We start from the raw sequence: 25,356 nt of genomic DNA on the forward strand, positions 1-25,356 counted from the left end.
GCATTAAGCATAGCAAAGTCATAGCAACATCAATCTCAGAACATAGTGGATACTAGGGATCAAACCCTAACAAAACTAACTTGATTACATGGCAAATCTCATCCAACCCATCACCATCTAGCAACCCTACGATGGAATTACTCACGCACGGCGGTGAGCATCATGAAATTGGTGATGGAGGAATGTTGATGATGACGACGGCGATGGATCCCCCTCTCCGGAGCCCCACAACGGACTCCAGATCAGCCCTCCCAAGAGAGATTAGGGCTTGGCGGCGGCTTTTATCGTAAAACGCGATGGATCCTTCTCTCTGATTTTTTTCTCCCCAAACGTGAATATATGGAGTTGGAGTTGAGGTCGGTGGAGCTTCAGGGGGACCACGAGGCAGAGGCGTGCCCCCACCCTCATGGATCGGGTGTGGGCCCCCTGACGTTGATTCTTTCGCCAATATTTTTTATTAAATCCAAAAATAACACCATGGCAGTTCTGCTGAAAACAGCGCCAGTCCAGGTTAGTTCCATTCAAATCATGCAAGTTAGAGTCCAAAACAAGGGTAAAAGTGTTTGGAAAAGTAGATACAATGGAGACGTATCACCCCCACCCGCGTCGAGTTTTCTTCATTCGGCGGGGCCCCACCACCACCAGGCCACCGCCCCCACAACCACCTTCCCCACCCGAGCCCCTTCCTTCCCTCCAGCGAGCTCTCAAAAATTGACTAACCCAAATTTGAAATTAGTCTACTGTCATTTAACTAGTGTGGAATATAAACAAGGAAAACCATAAGCATTGCGAGTATAGTGTTGAGTGTGCCATGGCGGACCTGAAGATGCAAACCGGACAAAGGCAATTTCGCAACCAATGTTTGCTTTCAACTAACAAGTAAGATCCTAAGTGATGGATAAGAAATCACAGTAAAGCAGTGGCGATCTATTTTTTTGCTGCAATAAATAAGTTGAGCAGATATGAAAGAGTACCGCCTCAGGTGCGGCGCCGTGTATGCATCTGCTAAGAATTTGACGGTGCCGCGGTAGCGATGGCTGTTGGCAGTGTGGAATAGATCTAGGAGGGTAGACGGTGGCAGCGAGGGAAATATCCCGGCGCGATGGACGAGACAGTCGTAGGAGCGGCGCCGGCAAGGTGGACGACAGCGGGGATGAAGCGAGAGGGCGGGATGCAAGGATCCTGGTCCGAAGCCGTGGAGGAGAGAGGTCAATCTCTTGTAATGGACGACAGTGTCGGGGTGTCAGCTTCGGCATGGTGGAGGAGGACGGTGGTGGATGGGGTGGCGGGAGGAGGAGGCTGGGGTGGAGAGGGTGTTTTGGCGCCCACAGAGTATGAATGGGGAAATGGAAGGAGAGAGGAAGGTGGGAACCATGCCTTTAGGGCGAGCTTGTCTCAAATACGAGGAAATTTACAATCTTAGCCCTCGTTTAAAATTTCCTACATCACAACAATATTAGTAGGTTGGGGATAGGACGGTAATCTCGCATATGAATATTTGCCGCCGGAGATTTCAGCCAAGGAGAGTTTGTTTTGGCGCCCACCGTGTATGAGTCCGGGTGAGAGGCAATTTTGGTCGAGGAGACACTGTGTTTTGGCACCCACCGTGTATGAATCCGGGTGAGAGGCGGTTATGTCATGTTTGAGTGAAATTACAAACCTGCCCCTATCAAGACCTATTGAAATCAAGCCGACATGTGTTGCATGTCATGGACATGCGGTAATTTCCATCTCCCATATTTTGGTTTATGGTGGTTACTGCGAGTTTGGCCTCTTCGTTCAATTTTTTGAGAAAAAACTTGCACGTTTACCGTGCCAACCCAATTCCAATCCATTTTGTATTCTATTTTTGTTCGGGCAGGATCCATTTTTGATTGGAATAAAATTCTATATACATCAAAGCACAACAAAGAATTCTGCTCCTTTATATATATATATATATATATATATACATATATATATATATATAATATGATTTACAAATACAATGATCTCAAAATCATAAGGTTGAATTCAAAATTTTTAAACCATATTATGTTCTACTAAAATGTATGGATCGATAATATCTACATATTAAATAACATAGATGGGCGTGAATTCATATGAGTATGCATGTTTGACAAATCAATTTTGGTTCAAGTATGAATTACATGTATCATCATCTCGAATTCAAATATTTGAATCCCTTTTATGTTGACATTTTCTATACACGCAACTAAATATTTGAATCTCCTTTCACGCCCCCTCTGTCGCATGGTCCTTCATGTAGCTATCACTCTCTTTTGTCCAGCTCATCCGCACGCTCACTTCATGTTTCTCCTATATTTTCACAAACATGGTCTCTCAAAGTCTCCCTTGAGAAGTGTCACACTCTCCCTATCATTATACATTACATAGTTTTCATTATCTCTCACGTCTCTATCGTTCTTTGGTATGACTAGGTACCTAAGCTTTCTTTTTCACCACCACACACACACACACACTCATTCGTCTTTCACTTTGTCTTTCTCTCCAGGGTTCTCTCACGCACCCCATATCTCTCTAGATATGACTCCTACCACTAAAATTACTCTGTCCCGCACACACAACGTTTGTTGCGGTCTCCTTTCCGTCTTCATCTCAGTTACAAAACTGACATTATTCATTTGTTTACCGATCAGGCAAACTCCCCCTCCCTTTCTCTCTCTCTCTCTCTCTCTCTCTCACACACACACACACACACACAACTCCTACTTCCACTCCCCTTCCTGACTACTGTCTCTCTCACAGACACACAAAACTCTCGCTTTCGCACCCCCGACTCATATTTATCTAACAAACATATATCGACTAGCCTCCAGATAGGTTTATACACCCGCACACTCTTGCTTCCACTATCTCGTACATGTCTCTCTCGCGCTCCTTGTATCTATGTAGATTTGTCGTCCCTTCTTGAGACACGCCCTCTTGATCGTGCACACACACACTATCGCCTCATTTTATGGTGATACCTCTCGCAAACACACTCTTTGTGTCTTTGTCACTGATACATTCATTTTGCATAATGTTTACCTACTGTTATTTATGTTTCTTTATTGCATAATAATGCTTTTCGGAGTAATTCTAATGCCCTTTCTATCATAATATGCAAGGTATACACAAAAGGGAGAATTCTGGCAGCTCAAAATCTGGACCTGAAAAAGCTACGTCAGGCTACCTATTCTGCACAACTCCAAATGAGCTGAAACTTTACGAGGAATTTTTATGGAATATTTGAGGAATATTGGAGCAAATAAGTACCAGAGGGGGCCCACCAAGTGGGCACAACCTACCTGGGCGCGCCAGGGAGCCCAGGCGCGCCCTGGTGGGTTGTGCTCACCCAGGCCCACCTCCGGTGACCCTCTTCTGGTATATAAGACATTTTGACCTAGGAAAAATAAGGAGAGGACTTTCAGGATGAAGCACCCATGTCTCGAGGCGGAACCTGGGCAGGAACACTTTTGCCCTTCGGCGGAGCGATTCCGCCGGGGGAACTTCCCTCCCAGAGGGGGAAATCATCGTCATCATCATCACCAACAACTCTCCCATCTTGGGGGGGGGGGCTATCTTCATCAACATCTTCAACACCACCAACTCCTCTCAAACCCTAGTTCATCTCTTGTGTTCAATCTTTGTACCGAAACTATAGATTGGTACTTGTGGGTGACTAGTAGTGTTGATTACATCTTGTAGTTGATTACTATATGGTTTATTTGGTGGAATAATATATGTTCAGATCCATTATGCTATTTAGTACCCCTCTGATCTTGAGCATGATTATCATTTGTGTGTAGTTACTTTTGTTCTTGAGGTCACGGGAGAAATCATGTTGCAAGTAATCATGTGAACTTGATATGTGTTCAATACTTTGATGATATGTATGTTGTGATTCCCTTAGTGGTGTCATGTGAACGTGGACTACATGACACTTCACCATATTTGGGCTTAAGGGAATTCATTGTGGAGTAGTTATTAGATGATGGGTTGCGAGAGTGACAGGAGCTTAAACCCTAGTTTATGCGCTATTCCGTAAGGGATCGATCGAATCCAAAAGTTTAATGCTATGGTTAGAATTTATTATTAATACTTTTCTCATAGTTGCGGATGCTTGTGAGGGGGTTAATCATAAGTAGGAGGTCTATTCAAGTAATAACAACACCTAAGCACCGGTCCACCCACAAACCAAATTATCAAAGTAGCAAACACGAATTAAGCCAACATGATGAAAGTGACTAGATGAAATTCCCGTATACCCTCAAGAACGCTTTGCTTATCATAAGAAACCGTTTTTGCCTGTCCTTTGCCACAAAAGGATTGGGCTACCTTGCTGCACTTTTGTTACTACTATCGTTACTTGCTCGTTACAAATTATCTTGCTATCAAACTAAGCTGCTACTTACAATTTTAGCACTTGTTGACATTACCTTGCTGAAAACCACTTGTCCTTTCCTTCTGCTCCTCGTTGGGTTTGGCACTCTTACTTATCGAAAAGGCTACAATTGACCCCATATACTTGTGGGTCATCAAGGCTATTTTCTGGAGCCGCTACCGAGGAGTGAAGCTCTTTTGGTAAGTGGAAACTGGTAAGGAAACATTATTACTACGTGATGAAATTTATTGTCACTTGCTACTATGGAAAACAATCCTTTGAGGGGTTTGTTCAGGGTATCTTCACCTCAACCAGAACCACAATTAGTTGCCCCTCAACCTACTGCACCTAATGAAAATATTGAATATGAAATTCCTTCGAGTATGGTAGAACAACTGCTAGCTAATCCTTATGCAGGAGATGGAACTGAACATCCTGATATGCACTTGATATATGTGGATTGTTTAAGCTTGCAGGTTTAACAAGAGATGAAGCTAAGAAGAAGGTTTTACCTTTATCTTTGAAGGGAAAAGCATTGACATGGTATAGTCTATGCGATGATATTGGATCTTGGAACTGGAATTGGTTGAAACTGGAATTCCATCAAAAAAATTATCCTATGCATCTGGTTCATCATGATCGGAATTATATATAATTTTTTGCCTCGTGAAGGAGAAAGTATCGCTCTAGATTGGGGGAGCCTTAAGCCAATGTTATAATCATGCCCCAATCATGAGCTCTCAAGAGAAATTATCATTTAGAATTTTAATCCTCGGCTTTCTCGTAATGATCAATCCATGCTCGATACCTCTTGTACTGGTTCTTTTATGAAGATGACTATTGAATTCCAGTGGGATCTTTTGGAAAGAATTAAACATAACTCTGAAGATTTTGAACTCTACGAAGGTAAAGAGTCAGGTATGGAACCTAAGTTTGATTGTGTTAAATCTTTTATGAATACCGATGCTTTTCAAAAGTTTAGCACTAAATATGGACTTGACTATGAGATAGTAGCTTCCTTTTGTGAATCTTCTGCTACTCATGTTGATCTCCCTAAGGAGAAGTGGTTTAAATATCACCCACCTATTAAAGAAGAAATTAAAGAACCGGTAAAAGCTAAAAAAGAAACTATCATTTACAATGTTGATCCAGTTGTTCCCACTGCTTATATTGAAAAACCACCTTTCTGTGTTAGGATAAAGGAACATGCTAAAGTTTTAACTATGGTCAACAAAAGTTATATTAGAACACCTAAACCAGCTGAACAAATTAGATTTGAACCTAGTGTTGCTATGGTTAAAGATCTCTTGGTCGATAGTATTGATGGGCATGTTATTTACTTCTGTGATGAAGCTTCTAGAATTGCCAAACCTGATGAAAAAGGTAAACATAGACCAGTTATTGACATGCCTGTTGTCTCAGTCAAGACAGGAGATCACTATTATCATGGGTTATGTGACATAGGTGCTAGTTTGAGTGCTATTCCTTTTTCCTTATATGAAGAAATTAAGAATGAAATAGCACCTGCTGAAATAGAATACATAGATGTTACTATTAAACTCTTGCCAATAGAGATACTATATCACCAGTTGGGATTCTTAGAGATGTTGAAGTCTTGTGTGGGAAAATAAAATACCCTACTGATTTTCTTGTTCTTGGTTCCCCACAAGATGACTTTTGTCCCATTATCTTTGGTAGACCTTTCTTAAACATCGTCAATGCTAGAATATATTGTGAGAAACAAATTGTCGGTGCTAGATTTGGTGATGAATCTCATGAATTTAATTTTTCCAAGTTTAGTAGAAAACCTCATAAAAAGGATTTGCCCAGTAAGGATGAAATTATTGGTCTTGCTTCTATTGTTGTACCTCCTACTAATCCTTTAGAACAATACTTGCTAGACCATGAAAATGATTTGCATATGTGTGAAAGAAATGAAATAGATAAAATTTTCTTTGAACAACGACCTCTGCTTAAACACAATTTTCCTATTGAAACTCTAGGTGGACCTCCTCCACCTAAAAGTGATCATGTGTTTGAATTAAAGCAATTTCCAGACACTTTGAAATATGCTTATCTTGATGAGAAAAAGATATATCATGTTATTATTAGTGCTAACCTTTCAGAAAATGAAGAAGAAAGATTATTGAAAGTTCTAAGGAAGCACTGAGCTGCTGTTGGATATACTCTTGATGATCTTAAGGGCACTAGGCCCACTCTATGTCAACACAAGATTAATATGGAACCTGATGCTAAACCCGTTGTTAATCACCAGCGTTGGTTAAATACGAAGATGAAAGAAGTGGTAAGAACGAAAATATTGAAACTTCTAGAAGAAGGTATAATCTATCCTATAGCTGATAGTAGATGGGTAAGCCCTGTTCATTGTGTCCCTAAGAAGGGAGGTATTACTATTGTTCCTAATTATAAGAATGAGCTTATTCCACAAAGAATTGTCACAGGCTACAGAATGATAATTGATTATAGAAAATTAAACAAAGCAACTAGAAAAGATCATTACCCTCTGACTTTTATTGATCAAATGTTAGAAAGATTATCTAAGCACACACATTTTTGCTTCCTTGATGGATGTTCCGGTTTTTCACAAATACCTGTTTCACAACCTGATCAAGAAAAGACCACTTTTACTTGTCCTTTTGGAACTTATGCTTATAGACGTATGCCTTTTGGTTTATGCAATGCACCTGCTACATTTCAACGATGTATGACTGCTATATTCTCTGATTTTTGTGAAAAGATTGTTGAGGTTTTCATGGATGACTTTTCTGTCTATGGGAAGTCTTTTGATGATTGTTTGAGCAATCTTGATTGAGTTTTGACGAGATGTGAGCAAATGAATCTTGTCTTGAATTGGGAGAAGTGCCACTTCATGGTTAATGAAGGTATTGTTTTGGGCCATAAAGTATCTGAAAGAGGCATTGAGGTGGACAAATCCAAGGTTGATGCAATTGAGAAAATGCCATGTCCTAAATATATCAAATGTATTCGTAGTTTCCTTGGTCATGCTGGTTTCTATGGAGGTTTATCAAAGACTTCTCTAAAATTTCTAGGCCTCTTACAAATCTTTTATAAAAGGATATCCCTTTTGTGTTTGATGATGATTGTTTGCAAGCCTTCGAAACACTCAAGAAAGCCTTAATTACTGCACCTGTTGTTCAACCACCTGATAGGAACTTGCCTTTTGAAATTGTGTGTGATGCTAGTGATTATGTTGTTGGTGCTACTCTAGGACAAAGAGTTGATAATAAATTAAATGTTATCCATTATGCTAGCAAAACTCTACACAGTGCTCAACGAAATTATGCTACTACTGAAAAGGAATTCTTAGTAGTGGTGTTTGCTTGTGATAAATTTAGATCCTACATTGTTGATTCGAAAGTGATTGTTCACACCGATCATGCTGCTATAAAATATCTTATGGAAAAGAAAGATGCTAAACCTAGACTCATTAGGTGGGTTCTTCTTCTACAAGAATTTTATTTGCATATCACTGATAGGAAAGGAGCAGAGAACCCTGTAGATGATAACTTGTCTAGGCTTGAAAATATTCTGGATGACCCACAACCTATTAATGATAACTTTCCTAATGGACAGTTAGCTACAATAAATTTTTCTAATAGTACACCTTGGTATGCTGATTATGCTAATTATATTGTTGCAAAATACATACCACCTAGCTTCACATACCAACAAAAGAAAAAATTCTTCTATGATTTAAGACATTACTTTTGGGATGACCCACATCTTTATAACGAAGGAGTAGATGGTATTATTAGACATTGCGTACCTGAGCATGAACATGAACAAATCTTACGGAAATGTCACTCCGAAGCTTATGGCGGACATCACACGGGAGACAGAACTGCTCATAAGGTATTGCAATCTGGTTTTTATTGGCCTACTCTCTTCAAAGATGCCGGTAAGTTTGTCTTGTCTTGTGATGAATGTCAAAGAATAGGTAATATCGGTAAGCGTCAAGAAATGCCTATGAATTATTCACTTGCTGTTGGACCATTTGATGTTTGGGGATTTGATTCCATGGGACCATTTCCTTCCTCTAATGGGTATACTCATATTTTGGTTGTTGTTGATTATGTTACTAAGTGGGTAGAAGCTATTCGAACTAGTAGTGCTGATCACAACACCTCTATTAAAATGCTTATGGAAGTTATTTTCCCAAGGTTTGCAGTCCCTAGATATTTAATGACTGATGGTTGTTCACACTTTATTCATGGTGCTTTTCGTAAAATGCTTGCTAAGTATGATGTTAACCATAGAATTGCGTCACCTTATCATCCTTAGTCTAGTGGTCAAGTAGAACTTAGCAATGGAGAAATAAAACTAATCTTACAAAATACTGTCAATAGGTCCCTGAAGAATTGGTCTAAGAAATTAGATGACGCACTTTGGGCTTATAGAATAGCATATAAAAATCCTATGGGTATGTCTCCTTACAAAATGGTTTATGGAAAAGCTTGTCATTTGCCTCTTGAGTTGGAACATAAAGCATATTGGGCAATTAAAGAACTCAATTATGATTTCAAACTTGCTGGTGAAAAGAGGTTATTTCATATTAGCTCATTAGATGAATGGAGAACCCAAGCTTATGAAAATGCAAAGTTATTCAAAGAAAAGGTCAAAATATGGCATGACAAAAGAATCCAAAAGCGTGAGTTCAAAGTTGGAGAATATGTTCTTTTGTACAACTCTCGTTTCAGGTTCTTTGCAGGAAAACTCCTCTCCAAATGGGAAGGACCCTATGTCCTCGAGGAGGTTTATCGATCTGGAGCTATCAAAATAAATAATGCCGAAGGTACGAACCCAAAGGTTGTTAATGGGTAACGAATAAAAGATTATATCTCAGGTATGCCCATTAATGCTGAAAGCAATATTATCCAAACTATGACACCGAAAGAACACATAAAAGAAACCTTCCGGAACATTCCAGAATTGTGAAAAAAGAGGAGGTACTTGATACGGTAAGTAAACGGACTCCGAAAATCCGCAAAAATGATTTTTTGACAGTTTTGGAATATTTAAAAAATTAGGAAAATAAGAAAATTCCAGGAAAGTGACCTTGGTGGGCATGATACACCAAGGCGCGCCTGGCTTACCAGGCGTGCCCCGGTCGGTTGTGCCCACCTCGGGTACTTTCTGAATTCCATTTTTCTTCTGTTCTCCTTGTTCCCCAAGATAAAAAATCTTTATATGCCCCCCGAACCTGTTGACCTCCGTATCATGGAGAAATCTTCTGTTTTCTTTTCTTGCTATTTTCTGTTAGATCTGTTGAGCCAGGCATCATGTCTTCTTCTTCCTCTAACCATATGGAAGAGGATGCTTGGTTGATGAAGATCAAGCTGAAGAGGGAAGACCCCGTTGGAGCAGCTAAGGAGGACAAGAGCAAGGAGGCCACCGGAGATCAAGTGCCTATGGTCGAGCAAACCTTGCCTGCCGATGCGGAAGAGGAAGATATCCTTAAACCTTACTATGCTCATCTTACCCCCCCTGAGATTGCAACATTCAGGATCATTGAAACGGTTCATGTGCACAATAAGTATCTTACTCATGAAAATATTCTGCATCTGGAGCACATTGCCTCCCTACAGTGCATCATCCGAAGATTGGAGAGTCTCTTGGTCCTTAAGGACCGGGTCACTTCTACTTCATCACCACCACCTCCTTCTTCATCACCAAAAGAGAGTATCGGGTATGGGCACTCCCCTTGGCTTTCGCGAAGCTTGGGGGAGGTGCACCGGTATTGTATCATCTCCACTATCTGTTGTCTTTCCTTTTCTTAGTTCAATCCACAGTTATCTTTTGCTTTAGATGAATAAAAGTTTAGTTTGATCCTTTCTTTTCAAGAGTTTCCTTAGTGATCTATCTTTGTAATCGTGTGTGAGATATATAATAAAGTTTAGTTTGAGTTTTGCTTTCTTTACTTACTTGTTTCAATAAAAAGAAAGGAAATAAATTGAAAGATCATATGCTAATCTTATGGTAAGTGATGACATTACACTAGGAAAAGTATAAGTAGTAAATTTTATTATAGATTGACAAACATAGCATTAGTCAATGATGCAACTCATGAAAGAATTAATAAGGGAAGAGAAGATTCACATGCAAATACACTATCCTGGAAATCTTTTGTGATTGTGAGAACCCATCAAAATATTATATTCCAAAATTGTTAATGTTGGACAAGGAAGACAACGTAATGATTTATGTTTGTTCATATTCACAAGAAGTTATATTGTCATAGATCCTTCAACATGTGGTGCTTGCCCCTATCTTTGCTAGCCAAAAGCTCCGCACTAAGTAGAGATACTACTTGTGCATCCAAAATCGTTAAACCCAATTCTTTTTTTGAGAGTCCACAATACCTACCTATGGATTGAGTAAGATCCTTCAAGTAAGTTGTCATTGGTGCAAAAAGGCAATAAAAAATGCTTCTAAAAGTGTAAGATCATTTTGTGGAAGGGAAAACTGAGCGTTGTACGAACTTGTGATGGTGAAGAATAAAAGCGACAGACTGCATAATAAAGGTTGCCATCATAAGGGGCAATATAAAGTGACGTTCTCTTACACTAAGGGGTTAAGCATACAAACAAGAAAGCGCATGGCAACCTCTACTTCCCTCTGCGAATGGCCTATCTTTTACTTTCATGTATTTCTCATGCAAGAGTCAAAGTTCTTCTCTCTATTCCTTTTTATTTTCTCCTTTGGCAAGCATCATGTGGTGAGGAAAGATCTAGGCATATATATCCATTTGAATATGGGTAGCATGAGTTATTGTTGTTGACATCACCTTTGAGGTGAATGCGTTGGGAGGCGAAATTATAAGCCCCTATCTTTCTATGTGTCCGGTTGAAACATTTTGCTCATGTGTACGCGGTGAATGTTAGCAATCATAGAAGACTAAATGATGGTTGAGTATGTGGACTTGCCTAAAGGCTCTGATACGTGACCCTTCCTGAAAAGATGATGAATTGTAGTTGAAAAGTTGACTGAGAACATAGTTTGTTGGTTTCCAATAGAGTTTATGCTTTATACCTCGATGTTGTGATGAATTGTCACTTGTTCATGAGAAGTTTATGATAAAAATTATATGATAAAAGTTTTATGTTAGAATTTTTTGCTTTTATAATAAGTTACATGATGTTGCTATGTCCGTATTTTTGTTTTTGTCGACACCTCTCTCTCTCTCTAAGCATGTGGACATGTTTTTCAATTTTGGTTTTTGCTTGAGGACAAGCGAGGTCTAAGCTTGGGGGAGTTGATACGTTCATTTTGCACCATGTTTAGCTACTATTATTTATGTTGTTTTATTGCATAATAATGCTTTTTGGAGTAATTCTAATGCCTTTTCTCTCATAATATGAAAGGTATACACAAAAGGGGAGAATTCTGGCAGCTCAAAATTTGGACCTGAAAAAGCTACGTCAAGCTACCTATTCTACACAACTCCAAATGAGCTCAAACTTTATGAGGAATTTTTATGGAATATTGGAGAAAATAAGTACTAGATGGGGCCCACCAGGTGGGCATAACCCACCTGGGCGTGCCAGGGAGCCCAGGTGCGCCCTGGTGGGTTGTGCTCACCCAGGCCCACCTCTGGTGCCCCTCTTCTTGTATATAAGTTGACCTAGAAAAAATATGGAGATGACTTTCGGGACGAAGTGCCACCGTCTCGAGGCGGAACCTGGGCAGGAGCAATTTTGCCCTCCGGCAGAGCGATTCCGCCGGGGGAACTTCCCTCCCAGAGGGGGAAATCATCGTCATCATCATCACCAACAACTCTCCCATCTTGGGGGGTGGTCTATCTTCATCAACATCTTTAACAGCACCAACTCCTCTCAAATCCTAGTTCATCTCTTGTGTTCAATCTTTGTACCGGAACTATAGATTGGTGCTTGTGGGTGACTAGTAGTGTTGATTACATCTTGTAGTTGATTACTATATGGTTTATTTGGTGGAAGAATATATGTTCAGATCCATTATTCTATTTAATACCCCTCTGATCTTGAGCATGATTATCATTTTTGAGTAGTTACTTTTGTTCTTGAGGTCACGGGAGAAATCATGTTGCAAGTAATCATGTGAACTTGATATGTATTCGATATTTTGATGATATGTAGGTTGTGATTCCCTTAGTGGTGTCATGTGAACGTCGACTACATGACACTTCACCATATTTGGGCCTAAGGGAATGCATTGTGGAGTAGTTATTAGATGATGGGTTGCGAGAGTGATAGAAGCTTAAACCCTAGTTTATGCGCTATTCCGTAAGGGACCGATTGGATCCAAAAGTTTAATGCTATGGTTAGAATTTATTCTTAATACTTTTCTCGTAGTTGCTGATACTTGCGAGGGGGTTAATCATAAGTAGGAGGTTTGTTCAAGTAAGAATATCACCTAAGCACCGGTCCGCCCACATACCAAATTATCAAAGTAGCGAGCATGAATTAAGCCAACATGATGAAAGTGACTAGATAAAATTCCCGTGTACCCTCAAGAAAGCTTTGCTTATCATAAGAGACCGTTTTGTCCTGTCCTTTGCCTCAAAAGGATTGGGCTACCTTGCTGCACTTTTGTTACTGCTATTATTACTTGCTCGTTACAAATTATCTTGCTATTAGACTACTCTAGTACTTACAATTTTAGCACTTGCAGACATTACCTTGCTGAAAACCACTTGTCATTTCCTTCTACTCCTCATTGGGTTCGACACTCTTACTTATCAAAAAGGATACAATTGACCCCATATACTTGTGGGTCAGCAGTCACACACGCACTCCGTCCTCCTGCTCTCTCCCTCTCTCTCTCTCTCTCACACCACACACACACACATGGGATTTTTGCAACAACTAGCAAGATGCCAATGCGTTGCACGGAACATCAAGATGCATTTGTATGAGTAGTTTATCTTGTGGGAGAAAAGGATGAACGAGGGAAGGCCTTATTTGAAAAATTGGAGAGGGGTGTGGGTATCTTTTTGCGAAATTGCCATAGTTTCCTTCCTATCTGTAAGATATAAATTGGACGACCTGTATTGCAGGATGGCAAGCACACCATCATCACCAACTTTGTTTTTTATAAGAGTAGAGATATACCACTTCTTGAATCTTGAAACCAACCACATTCCTCCCTTATCTCATCAAAATCGCCAAAGGAATATATTTTGAGTGAAACATAACATTTTTTTACTTTCATACGTATTTCAAAACTAGACTCTTTTCTATCAAATCGGGTAATATGTATTAATCTACTCTGATCATGTGGCAACGCATCGGCACATTGCTAGTTATTACTACTGTATAATTTTTTGGACACCAGACAAATGGTGGAGTACATATGCGAGGAGAAGTCACGCACGCACGCAGTCAATCTCTCGCTGTCTCGCACACATGAGAGTTACGTAAAGGCACCTTAGACAAATAAACCCTAAAACCCTAGGTGCATGATTACTGCATGCGCGGGTACCGGGTACGTGGTGGAGCGCACCTTTTTAGGAATAGTCACCTCGCGTGATAATTTGATACGTAGGAGTTGATGGTCGGGACCACAGGTGAACGACTTGGAGGCAGTGGCTCGCCAGTCGCCACTGATCGAGTAGCCATGTTTAAAATATCATTTTTTAGCTAAGTAAGAGTCTTGATTTTCAACGACGTGTTATAAGTACTAGTTTTTAGAATGATTAGTATGGAGCAAAAATGGAATTCATAACCACTACCACTGTCCTGGTTTACTAGTCCCCATCATATTTTGGGTCAAAGTTTGTCCACAAATTTTACTTGTAAAATTTGAATGGAAAACGAGATTTTGTTATACCCAAACAAAAAAGGAGTGGAGGGAGTGATTTCTCTGACACGGACGCGACCTCTCATAGCGCAGGCATTGAACCGGTCCTCCGGCCAAGAGGGCCCCACTCGCTGCAGGCCAGGCTGAGCACGCCTCCTTGCCGCATGCAACCGACTTCAGACTGCCCCACCTGCCTCCATTGAATCCGCCGCGTGCCGTCAGCACGTCCTTCCGCAAGCCGGCCGGCATTTTAGAACACAGCGCCGGTTGGCTCCTCTCGTCCACCCGCTATTTAAATGAGGCCAAATGCCTTGCAAGAACCGCACCACACCGCCGCTCCCCATATCCTCCTTGCACCATTTTCAACACACTCTCCATAGCATCCGGTGAGTAGGAAGACAAGTTCTCCGGCATAAAAGCCAGCTGGGTGCCCTGACAAGCCACGCAACTCGCTGCCCCACCTCCCTCCTCTCCCCAGGTCGCCAGTACCATGGGCGAGGCTGCAGGCGGACAAGCGGAGGAGCAAGCCGCCGCCCCAAGCTGAACCCCTGGTGCATCAAATCGACGCTCCAAGCCTGCTCGCAAAAGAGTCACCAGTTGCTGCATGCCGGCACACGGGGGACCACGACGTCCAGTGCATCTTGGTTGGTTGCGCCATCCGATGCAAACATTGGCGAAACCACGGCATGCTGGTAGAGGTGGCCAACACGTCTGTGGCCACCGCCGTCACTAAGGTTGGGAGCCGCTGCCGCTTAGAACCCACGAATGCTACGACCACTGCGTCGCCGGCAGACACCCGGTGAGTTGCCCGGTTTGGCTCAAAACATCATGGACCCCAGCCGCGGCGGGCATTAGAAAAATTATACCTGCCTCCAGAAGTTATTCGCGTTTAGTCAAAAAATGTCCAAAATATGATTAATTATGTATGGTCTTGACTTGTTGTGTTTGCACTGGTAGTAGGAACTAGAGATTTTTCTTTATTTATAACTCTCCACACATTTTTTGGCTTTGAAGTGAATCATGGTTGTGGACATTATCTATGAATGTGCACATATCTGTGAACATGAGTTTGATGTGGAAGTTGAACTGGGAATGTTGGGCTTGCGTGTGAACTATACCATGTCCAATGCTTCGTCTATTATTGTTTGGAAAGTAATTGCTGTTATTACATGACCCGAATTTTTTTATTTTGTGCCACATCAGTAGATGCACAGACATCACAACAGGCATGCTGACTAGATAAACATTTGAACCTAGCTATAATGAAGGAAAATTTGTATTGACAACAATTTTAGATAGCAGGATATGCCTAGCCTGCTCAGCATCTGCTAGCTTCTTTCTGGCTTCTTCCCTCTCTTCTTTGGCTTGGGTGAAGAGAGAATTTGATTGCTCCTTTCGCTTCTTCAGGAACTCAGCTACATTCTCAAGGGTTGCTGCATGCTTTCTTCCAGCCTTTATTAGAGCCACGAGTTCACGAATAGTTGATGACTCCACCTGGCTTGTGTGTAATCCAGCATCATCTAGGAATTTGCACCTTGTGTCTAATCCAGCATCATTAGGGAATGGGCACCTTGTGTGTAATCTAGCCTCATTTTGGAACATGATCTCGAGATTGACCATACTTCCCTCCTCGCAGGAACTGCATCCTAACATGAAGTAACTTCTTTTTAGATCAATACTCAGAGTAACCCTAATCCATTTAGTAGAAGCCAGATAAACATGACTCGGAGAAGTGAATTCAAAAGGAGAAATATAAAAACAGACTCCAAGGTGAGAACACCCACTTCCAACATCGAGCTAAAAACGAAAGCATTAGGACGATTAAGATTCTTCTTATTACACATAGAAGAACACGAGGCTAAGAGAAACAGAAACTACAACATATACACATCGAAGAACACGAGGCTAAACGAAAGTTATTGAAAGGGTGTTACTTACCAAAGCTCGTTTTACAGGTTCGGTGCAACTCCTATTTAATTTGCCATGTTCCTCGAAGATGTCCCCAATATCCCTTATTCGGTCTTCATTGCTCCTCTGCATGTTTGCACTCGTGGTTTTAAAATCTCAACATGGCAAGAAAAATATAGTGATACTCATGCATCTTGTGGGCAACATTAAAGCACTCATCTGCCATGTTAGAGCATCTCCAACAGAAGCGCAATGCGCGGCGTGTTAAAAAGCGTTTACAGCGCTGGAATAGCCAGTTTTTGCGGGCCGCGGAGTGCTAGCTCCAGCGGCCGCTTCAAAAATTTTGCGTGCCGCTTCAGCAGACGCGCTATATTTTTTCTACTTTCTACTCTGACTCGATACACATTCGACTCCGAGTTGATACTGGCATAGATAGATACATAGATAGTTCTCAGCATAGATATAGTATAGATAGATAGAAAAATAGATAGTTCAACTACTCCTCATCGTCCGACTCGGTGATGTCCTCCTCTGACGTCTCAACGTAAGCGTCAAGATACTGATCGTCGTTGGAGTCCCATGGCGACGCTGCTCCTAGCTTGATGTTGAATTGAGCGGCCGCCTTCTGTGTATGCTTGTCCTCGCGATAGGCAGCTCGCTCCACCCTCATCTTCTCCCTCTTCGCCCTCCTTTGCGCATAGAACTCGTGCTCGTTGATGATGTCCTGTAGGAAGCATTGGCGCCACAGCGCCATGGCTTCCTCATCCATCTCGGTGATGCCGAGATAGTGCTCCCGCCTTCGGTTGTCGCGACGATCGTCGTCTGTGATAAGCCGTGAGGGAGGCACGAGCTCCTGCACCCGCTCCCGCGTTGGCACGTTGGGGAAGTGCAATGTTCTACGAGGCCACCGGAGGTGCCACGCCGCAGCGTCGTATGCGTGGGCGGCCTCGTGGGTGGTGTCGAAAGTGCCGAGGGAGAGACGCGTCTCGCGGAACCAGATCTCGGTGGAGAAGCAGCCAGAGGGGCGCACAGACGCCGTGGTATCCCCAAGTTTCTCGACGACGCGGCGACATGGTGATGCGGCAGCGGCGAGGTGAGAAAAAGCAGGGATAGAGCGTTGGTGAGGCACAGAGCGGGGGGAGAGTAGTGGCAAGGCACGAAGCGGTGGGAGGTCGTTGGGTTTTGTAAAGCGCGTCGGACGCCGCGCGCCCAGCCGCTTTTTTCGCGCATGCGATCCTTTCTCGACATCCCTGCTATCTCTACTGGCTTCTATACTATTATATATTATATATATATGTATATATATATTATATTTATATTTATCACTACTTATATCTTATATATCTCTTATATATATTATAGATATATCAACTACTCTTTTCTTTCTTATAAAAAAGTATAAAAAACAGAGTTGGTGATGATGGTATGTCTGCCATCCTGCAATATAGGCCGTCTGATTTATATCTGACAGATAGGAAGGAAACTATGGCAATTTTGCAAAAAGATACCCACACCCCTCTCCCCATTTGCAAATAAGGCCTTCCCTCGTTCATCATTTTCTCCCACAAGATAAACTACTCGTACAAATGCATCTTGATGATCCGTGCAACACATGGGCATCTTGCTAGTTCTAAGAAATTTCCATCATTTGTCACACTACTGGTTGTAGATGAAGAACCTATCCAAGCACACTGCAATATAGGAGCGACTCACAATTACAAGGTGATATTCTGATGGACTATGCAAGCTAGTATAACCAATTACTTTTACGGGAACAATAGCAACCAGGAAATTTGAAGGGTAGGTATGAACAAAATTGGAACTGCACATGTACTGCTAAGAGATTCAATACACACATTACCAATCGAGGAGGAGTACGATGGTCGTGGCGGCCTCTTTGCATCATGGTCGGCAACAGGAGTCAGTTCATTGTCCATGATGGTGGTGCTTCTGCGCTTGGCATCGGCTTCGGGGAAGCAGATCCGAGACCGTGGAAGACGTCCAGGGAAGAGGCTCCGTGTACAACGACGGTGGACCGGCTCCAGTGCGGCGTATGACATCATCGATGAGGCAGATGCGCTGCGGTGGATGAGTGCGCCGACGTATAAGGGGAGGAGCACAAAGGTTGCGGTGTCATGGAGAAGTCTATTTTGTGGTGGGGATAGAAAATGGGGAGTATTCACATGTACTACTCTGGGTGCCGGGTGGGGTTGGCTGGGTAGGGTGAACCTGAAGTTACCAAAATAGCCCCCTACCAACCAGCATCCATAGGCCTGTTCCGAAGGGTATGATGGTAACTTCACACTGCTCGAATCAGGGTCGCGGGAGAATTTCCCGCCAACCTCAAAATTTTGTAAAACTGAACTCCCCGTTTGGCATGTTGGGTGATTGGGCTAAGCAACTAGCGAGTAGTACTAGTAACTACTAGTACTCCCTCCGTTTTTATTAACTCTGCATATTAGGTTTGACTGAAATCAAACTTCCTAAAGTTTGACCAAGTTCATAGAAAAATATAAACATTTACCATAACAAATATGTATGATGTGAAAGTACATTCAATAATGAATCTAATGGTATTTATTTGTTATTGTATATGTTAATATTTTTTGTTATAAACTTTGGGAGAGTTTACAAAACTTGACTTTGACCAATGCTAGTAAGCGAACTTAAATAAAAATAGAGGGAGTACACATTTGTTTTCTTAGTTTGTAGCGGAATTAATCATTTGTTGTAATCATGAAATAAATATATTAGGCTACTAACTTCGAATGTAATGGTTTATACAATTTGATAGTTAGAATCATTGTTGAATTCCAAGATGTATACGAGGTCTATAGTACTTCACAATATGCTCAAACTCACATAATCCCAGTCAAATGAAAATCTAAATGCATTTCATAGTTAGTACTTTGTAGGATGCAACAAAACCAACCATAACTCTACATGATCCATTATAAAAGCAACACTTTGAATACATCCCAATGTGTGAATGAAATGTGTAGAGAGAGCTTACGAAGATGGAACAAATAGGGCGGGAAAGATTGTATGTATGTGGGCGAGAGAGTGATACGTCTCTAACGTATCTATAACTTTTGATTGTTCCATGTTGTTATATTATCATCCTTGGATGTTTTACAATCATTTTACAGTCATTTTATATCATTTTTGGTACTAACCTATTGACATAGTGCCCAGTGCCAGTTGTTGTTTTCTGCATGTTTCTTACATCGCAGGAAATCAATACCAAACGGAGTCCAAACACAGCAAAAATGTTTGTGGATTTTTTGGACCAGAAGACACCCAGTGAGCCTGGAATGCACCTGAGGGGAGCTCCAAGGGAAGCACAGCCCACCAGGGCGCGCCTGGAGGCCCAGGTGCGCCCTAGTGGGTTGTTCCCTCCTCGTTGGCCTCCTGCACCACCTCTTTGCTCTATAAATACCCCAGTATTCCAGAAACCCTAGGCGAGTCGATGAAAATCAATTCCAGCCGCCGCAAATTCCAGAAACACCAGATCTAATCTAGACACCATCTTGGAGGGGTTCATCATGTCCATTGGTGCCTATCCGATGATGCGTGAGTAGTTCTTTGCATACCTACGGGTCCGTAGTTAGTAGCTAGATGGCTTCCTCTCTCTCTCTCTTGATTATCAATACAATGGTCTCTTGGAGTCTATACGATGTAAGTCTTTTTGCGGTGTGTTTGTTGGGATCTGATGAACTTTGTGTTTATGATCAGATCTATGTTTTTATCCATGAAAGTTATTTGAGTCTTCTTTGATCTCTTATATGCATGATTGATTATAGCCTCGTATTACCTCTTCGATATTTGGGTTTTGTTTGGCCAACTTGATCTATTTATCTTGCAATGGGAAGAGTTGCTTTGTGATGGGTTCGATCTTACGGTGCTTGATCCCAGTGACAGAAGGAGAAACGACACGTATGTATCGTTGCTATTAAGGATAACAAGATGGGGTCTATTTCTACATAAATAGATCTTGTCTACATCATGTAAACATTCTTATTGCATTACTCCGTTTTCCTTGAAGTTAATACACTAGATACATGCTGGATAGCGGTCGATGTGTGCAGTAATAGTAGTAGATGCAGGCAGGAGTCGGTCTACTAATCTTGGACGTGATGCCTATATAATGATCATTGCTTGGATATCGTCATGATTATTTGAAGTTCTATCAATTGCCCAACAGTAATTGTTTTCCCACTGTTTGCTATTTTTCTCGAGAGAAGCCACTAGTGAAACCTACGGCCCCTGGGTCTCTTTTCATCACATTTGCCTTTGTGATCTATTTTTCTTTGCTTTTATATTCAGATCTATTAAACCTAAAATAGAAAATACCTTGCTGCAATTTATTTAATACGCGGTCTATTTATGCTATCTACCACAATTATCTCAGGTTATCTTGCCTACTTGAGGCGTCGTACCCGAAAGGAATTGACAACCCCTTTAACACGTCGGGTTGCGAGTATTTGTTATTTGTGTGCAGGTGCTGTTTACGTGGTATAGGAGGTTCTCCTACTAGTTCGATAACCTTGGTATAATCATTGAGGGAAATACCTACCATCGCTATACTGCATCATCCCTTCCTCTTTGGGGAAATACCGACATAGTTCTAGCAGACATCAAAAGGAATTTCTGGCACCGTTGCCGGGGAAGATCATCAACATCAACCAGGTTCCTAATCACAAATCTCATATCCTCACAATTTACATCATTTGCCATTTTCCTCTCGTTTTCAACTTCCCCACTTCAAAAAATTTGCCGTTTTATTCGCCCTATTTTCTGTTTGCCATTTTCTCGTCAGATCTGTTTTTGTGTGCAATCTTGTTTACCACTTTTTGTCATTATGGATTGCTCTTCCTCTATTGCATACACCCCCAAGAACTAGGTTCTTAACTTTAAACAAAGGGGAGGGGAGAACTTAAAGGATGCTTGGTATAGGATTTGCAATGCTCATAATAGATCTATCCGTAAGCAATCTATCGTTGTTCTTCTTTGCTGTTTTTATGTGGCATCACCACTTGGTACAGATTCGTCCTTGATACGATTACCAGTGGAAATTTCTTGATGTGTCCTTCTCTTGATTCTTTTAATGCTTTGGGAAATTTAGTGGGTTCACCCCCTCTCATGATCGATGAAACAATCCTTAGCCTTGAGCATGTTATGGAAAGACTAGATGCTATCGAAAAGAAAATACTTACCAAAGAACATATTGAGAACTTGGATAAAAAATGCAAAGTTATGCTACTAAAATTGGGTCAATAGCGGGAGATGTTTTTAAGTTGTTAAAAGAAAAGGGGACTATAATTCACGAAAGAATCGAAGAAAGCCCATTCAAGATTGATAAACTGGAAGAATTTTTTTCTAATATAGGTACGGCTTTTGCTTCCGCTAAAACTCCCGTAGAAATTAGTAAGACTACACAATCACTAAAAACAAGGGTGCAACTTCAACCAATGATAAAGGAGATCTTAAGATGATTAGTATCCATCCCAATTTTATTGAAGTCATAAGAGACCCTTTTTGCGAAACTAAGTTTTTCAATCTTGTGCCTAGAAGTATCGTCGTTGAGAATTTATATGCAAAATCCTTGGAAAATCCTAAGTGTTCGATCAAAGAATTGGAGGATAAACATGTCAAAACTTAGATCCTACGCGTTATGCCTAGCCAGGGGCGTAAAACGATAGCGCTCGTTGGGAGGCAACTGAACTTGTATCTTTTTGCTTTTTGGTTTTCTTGCTGTTTTCAATATAATATCCAAATATTCCTATGGTTAGTTTTTCGTGGTTTAAATTAGTGTTTGTGCCAAGCAAGGCCTTTGGGATGATTTGGGTGAGAGCTGACTTGATCTTGCTGAAAAACAGAAACATTTGCGCTCACGAAATTATTTTTCATTTTTTATCAGAAGAGTGCTTTTGAGTTGATTCTTTTTGCAGAAGATTAATAAACAAATTATTCACATCGTTCTAATTTTTCAGAATTTTCGGAGTTATAGAAGTATTCGAAGTAGTCAGATTGCTATAGACTGTTCTATTTTTGACATATTCTGTTTTCTTTGCGTTGTGTGCTTGTTTTGATGATTCTATGGTTTTTTTTGATGATTTTTTTCCATAGAAAAGTTGGAATACAGTAGAAATAATGCAAAAATGAAATATGAATGGATTTTCAACAGTACCTATAGTAGTGGTTTGCTTTCTTATACTAACGTATCTCATGAAGGTTTTCTTGAGTTTTGTGTGATTGAAGTTTTCAAGTTTTGGGTTATCTTACGATGGATGAAGTAATAAGGATTAGCAAAAGGCTAAGCTTGGGGATGCCTGAGGCACCCCAAGATAATATTCAAGAAGTAGCAAGCAACTAAGCTTGGGGATGCCCCCGAGTGGCATCCCCTCTTTCTTCTAACAACCATCGGTATTTTACTTGGAACTATATTTTTATTCGTCACATATTATGAGTTTTGCTTGGAGCGTCTTGTATGATATGAGTCTTTGCTTGTTTTGCTTTAGTTTTTTAAGTCTTGAATCCTTCCTGGACACATCTTTTTGAGAGAGCCAAAAATTATGTGATGCTTTCTCCTATGCTTCACTTAAATTTTTAGAGCCATGGAATTACTCTAGCACTTCACTTATATCTTTTTGAGATTTTTGAAGAAATGCTCTCATGCTTCACTTAGATTTATTTGGGAGTTAGTAAATTTTTTAAGAAATTCTCTCTTGCTTCACTTAGATTATTTTGAGAAAAAGATATTATGCTCATGTTCTTCACTTAAATTTGTTTGAGCTTATCAAAAGCAACATATGAAAATAGTCCCAAAGTGATAGATATCCAAGGAGGATATAATAAAAACTTTCATGAAGATCATCGGACAAAATAAACTTGATTCTTAGTTATGGTTTTGAGATATGACGATATAATATGTGAGTCATGTTGATGAGTAATTGTGATTTAGTAAGAATATTGATGTTAAGGTTTGTGATTCCCTATGCAAGCACGAAAGTCAATAGTTATGCAATGAAATTTATATCCTACTTGTGGTGCATTATTCGGTGTTACTTATGCTTAATGCTTGGGTATGAGATTTTTCGCTTTTTGCTTGGTCGCTTCTCAATCCTTTTGCTAGCCTTCATTTTTGCACTAAGTATGATCACTACTTGTGCATCCAAAACCCTTAAAACCAGTTTTGCCATATGAGTCCACTATATCTACCTATATGTGGTATTTCCGTGACGTTCTAAGCAAATTTGCATGTGCCATCTCTAATTTCAAAATAAATTTGTCTTTTGTGTGCTCATACCGCTTGCGAGGCAGTGAGGGGTGGCCAATATTTTCCATGCTAGATGTGTTATTCTCACGACGAGTGTTTATTCACTTGTAATTGCACGAGAGTACGGCAAAGGTATTAGGGATGCCCAGTCCCGAAAAGAAAAATGAATTTACTTTATATTGTCAAATAATAAATTCCTTGGAAAGTGTTGGTATGGAGGGCGAGGGAGTCCTGGATTATGGGGTCCTCAAGGAGCTGGCCTATGTGATATGGGCCGGGCTGATGGGCCGTGAAGATACAAGACAGAAGGCCTTCCCCCGTATCCAAATGGGACTCTCCTTTGCGTGGATGACAAGCTTGGCGTCCGGAGTTTCCTTCATCTATAAACCGACTTTGCACGACCCTAGTCCCCTCTGATGTCTATATAAACCGGATGGTTTAGTCCGTAGAGGCAAACACAATCATATAGGCTAGACATCTAGGGTTTAGCCATTACGATCTCGAGGTAGATCAATTCTAGTAACCCCTATACTCATGAAAGTCAATCAAGAAGGAAGTAGGGTATTACCTCCATTAAGAGGGCCCGAACCTAGGTAAACATCGTGTCCCCTACCTCCTGTTACCTTTGATCCTTAGACGCATAGTTTGAAACCCCCTACCCGAGATCTGCCGGTTTTGACACCGACATTGGTGCTTTCATTGAGAGTTCCTCCGTGCCGTCGACAGAAGGGTTGATGGCCCACCTTGTCATCAAGGAAAGTATCACTTCCGGAGGAGCCCTAGCTTTAGGGAAAACCCTCTGGCTTGGCAGCTTCACCATGGGCGCTCGTTCGGCCATTAAGCCAAAGGCAGCCCAGCCTGTCACCAAAAATTGTCTCCGCGTCGGCCCTGAATACTCTGATAAGATGGATCCGGCAGATGTATCGACTTTAAACGAACTGCTAGATCGCATTGCCGCCCTGGGGGTCGCAAGCGACTATGATCGGATTGGGCTTAAACCCGATTAGAGAGAAATCAGATCTCCACCGATCACCCATCAGGTGGCAATTATGGAGGAACAAGCTGAAAATAACTCTTCTCCTATGTTGAGAACAAAGTATGTTCGGATTTCCGAGCTCGGAGAGCCGGACACCCATCTTCGGGAGGACACTTCTTGTCCTATGAACATAGAATCGGGCGTTGAGCCTAAAAACTCATCGTACGCTTCGAAGCCCGGGCTTGTAACCTGGGAAATTCTTCAGAATCCGGACTTCATAGTGGGCCAGGGTTTGGATTTCAGCCCACCCACCCACCACAAGCAATATTCCCCAAGCAATTCTGGTCCTCCGGATATATGCGACTTAATGTACGTGCTGCAGCAGCCTCAGGAAATAGTCCACCACTTTTGGGCCAGATTCCACCTTGTTAAAAACAAGATCAGAGATTGCTGCGACGACGATGTGATCTCGGTATTTTGCAACAATTGTACGGATGAGGGAATCCTTAGTGCCCTCAACCACCGCCGCATACTACACTTTGCAGATTTGGCACACATAGTACAAAAGTACTGTGCAATGGAAAGCGCCAGGAAAACCCAGACAGCCAGCTAGGAAACACAGGCCTTTAGGACACCTCCCGGATGGGCAAAAAGGATGCACCCTCACGGAGCACCTAATCATCATCCCGTGGACAAGAAAATCAAGCCCTTTACGGGGCATAGAACGGTCCTCGAGGAATGGCTCGACAAGCCCTGTCAAATTCACATGACGCCGAACACCGAACCAACGCATAGCCTCTGAGCATGTTGGATACTCCGGCAAGTGGCCAAGAGCGGCAAGGGTATCCTCACCAACAACACCCCAGGGAACTACTCTTCAGAGGACAACGAGCTCAAGCTATTCACGATCTTCGAGACCTTTTCATCAAATAATCAACGCAAAAGGGCGCTCCGCGACCTCGCCGAAGTCTGCCAGGTGGCAGCAGT

The sequence above is a fragment of the Triticum aestivum genome, chromosome 4B (genome assembly GCF_018294505.1).
Source record: "Triticum aestivum cultivar Chinese Spring chromosome 4B, IWGSC CS RefSeq v2.1, whole genome shotgun sequence".
NCBI classification, from domain to species: Eukaryota; Viridiplantae; Streptophyta; class Magnoliopsida; order Poales; family Poaceae; genus Triticum; species Triticum aestivum.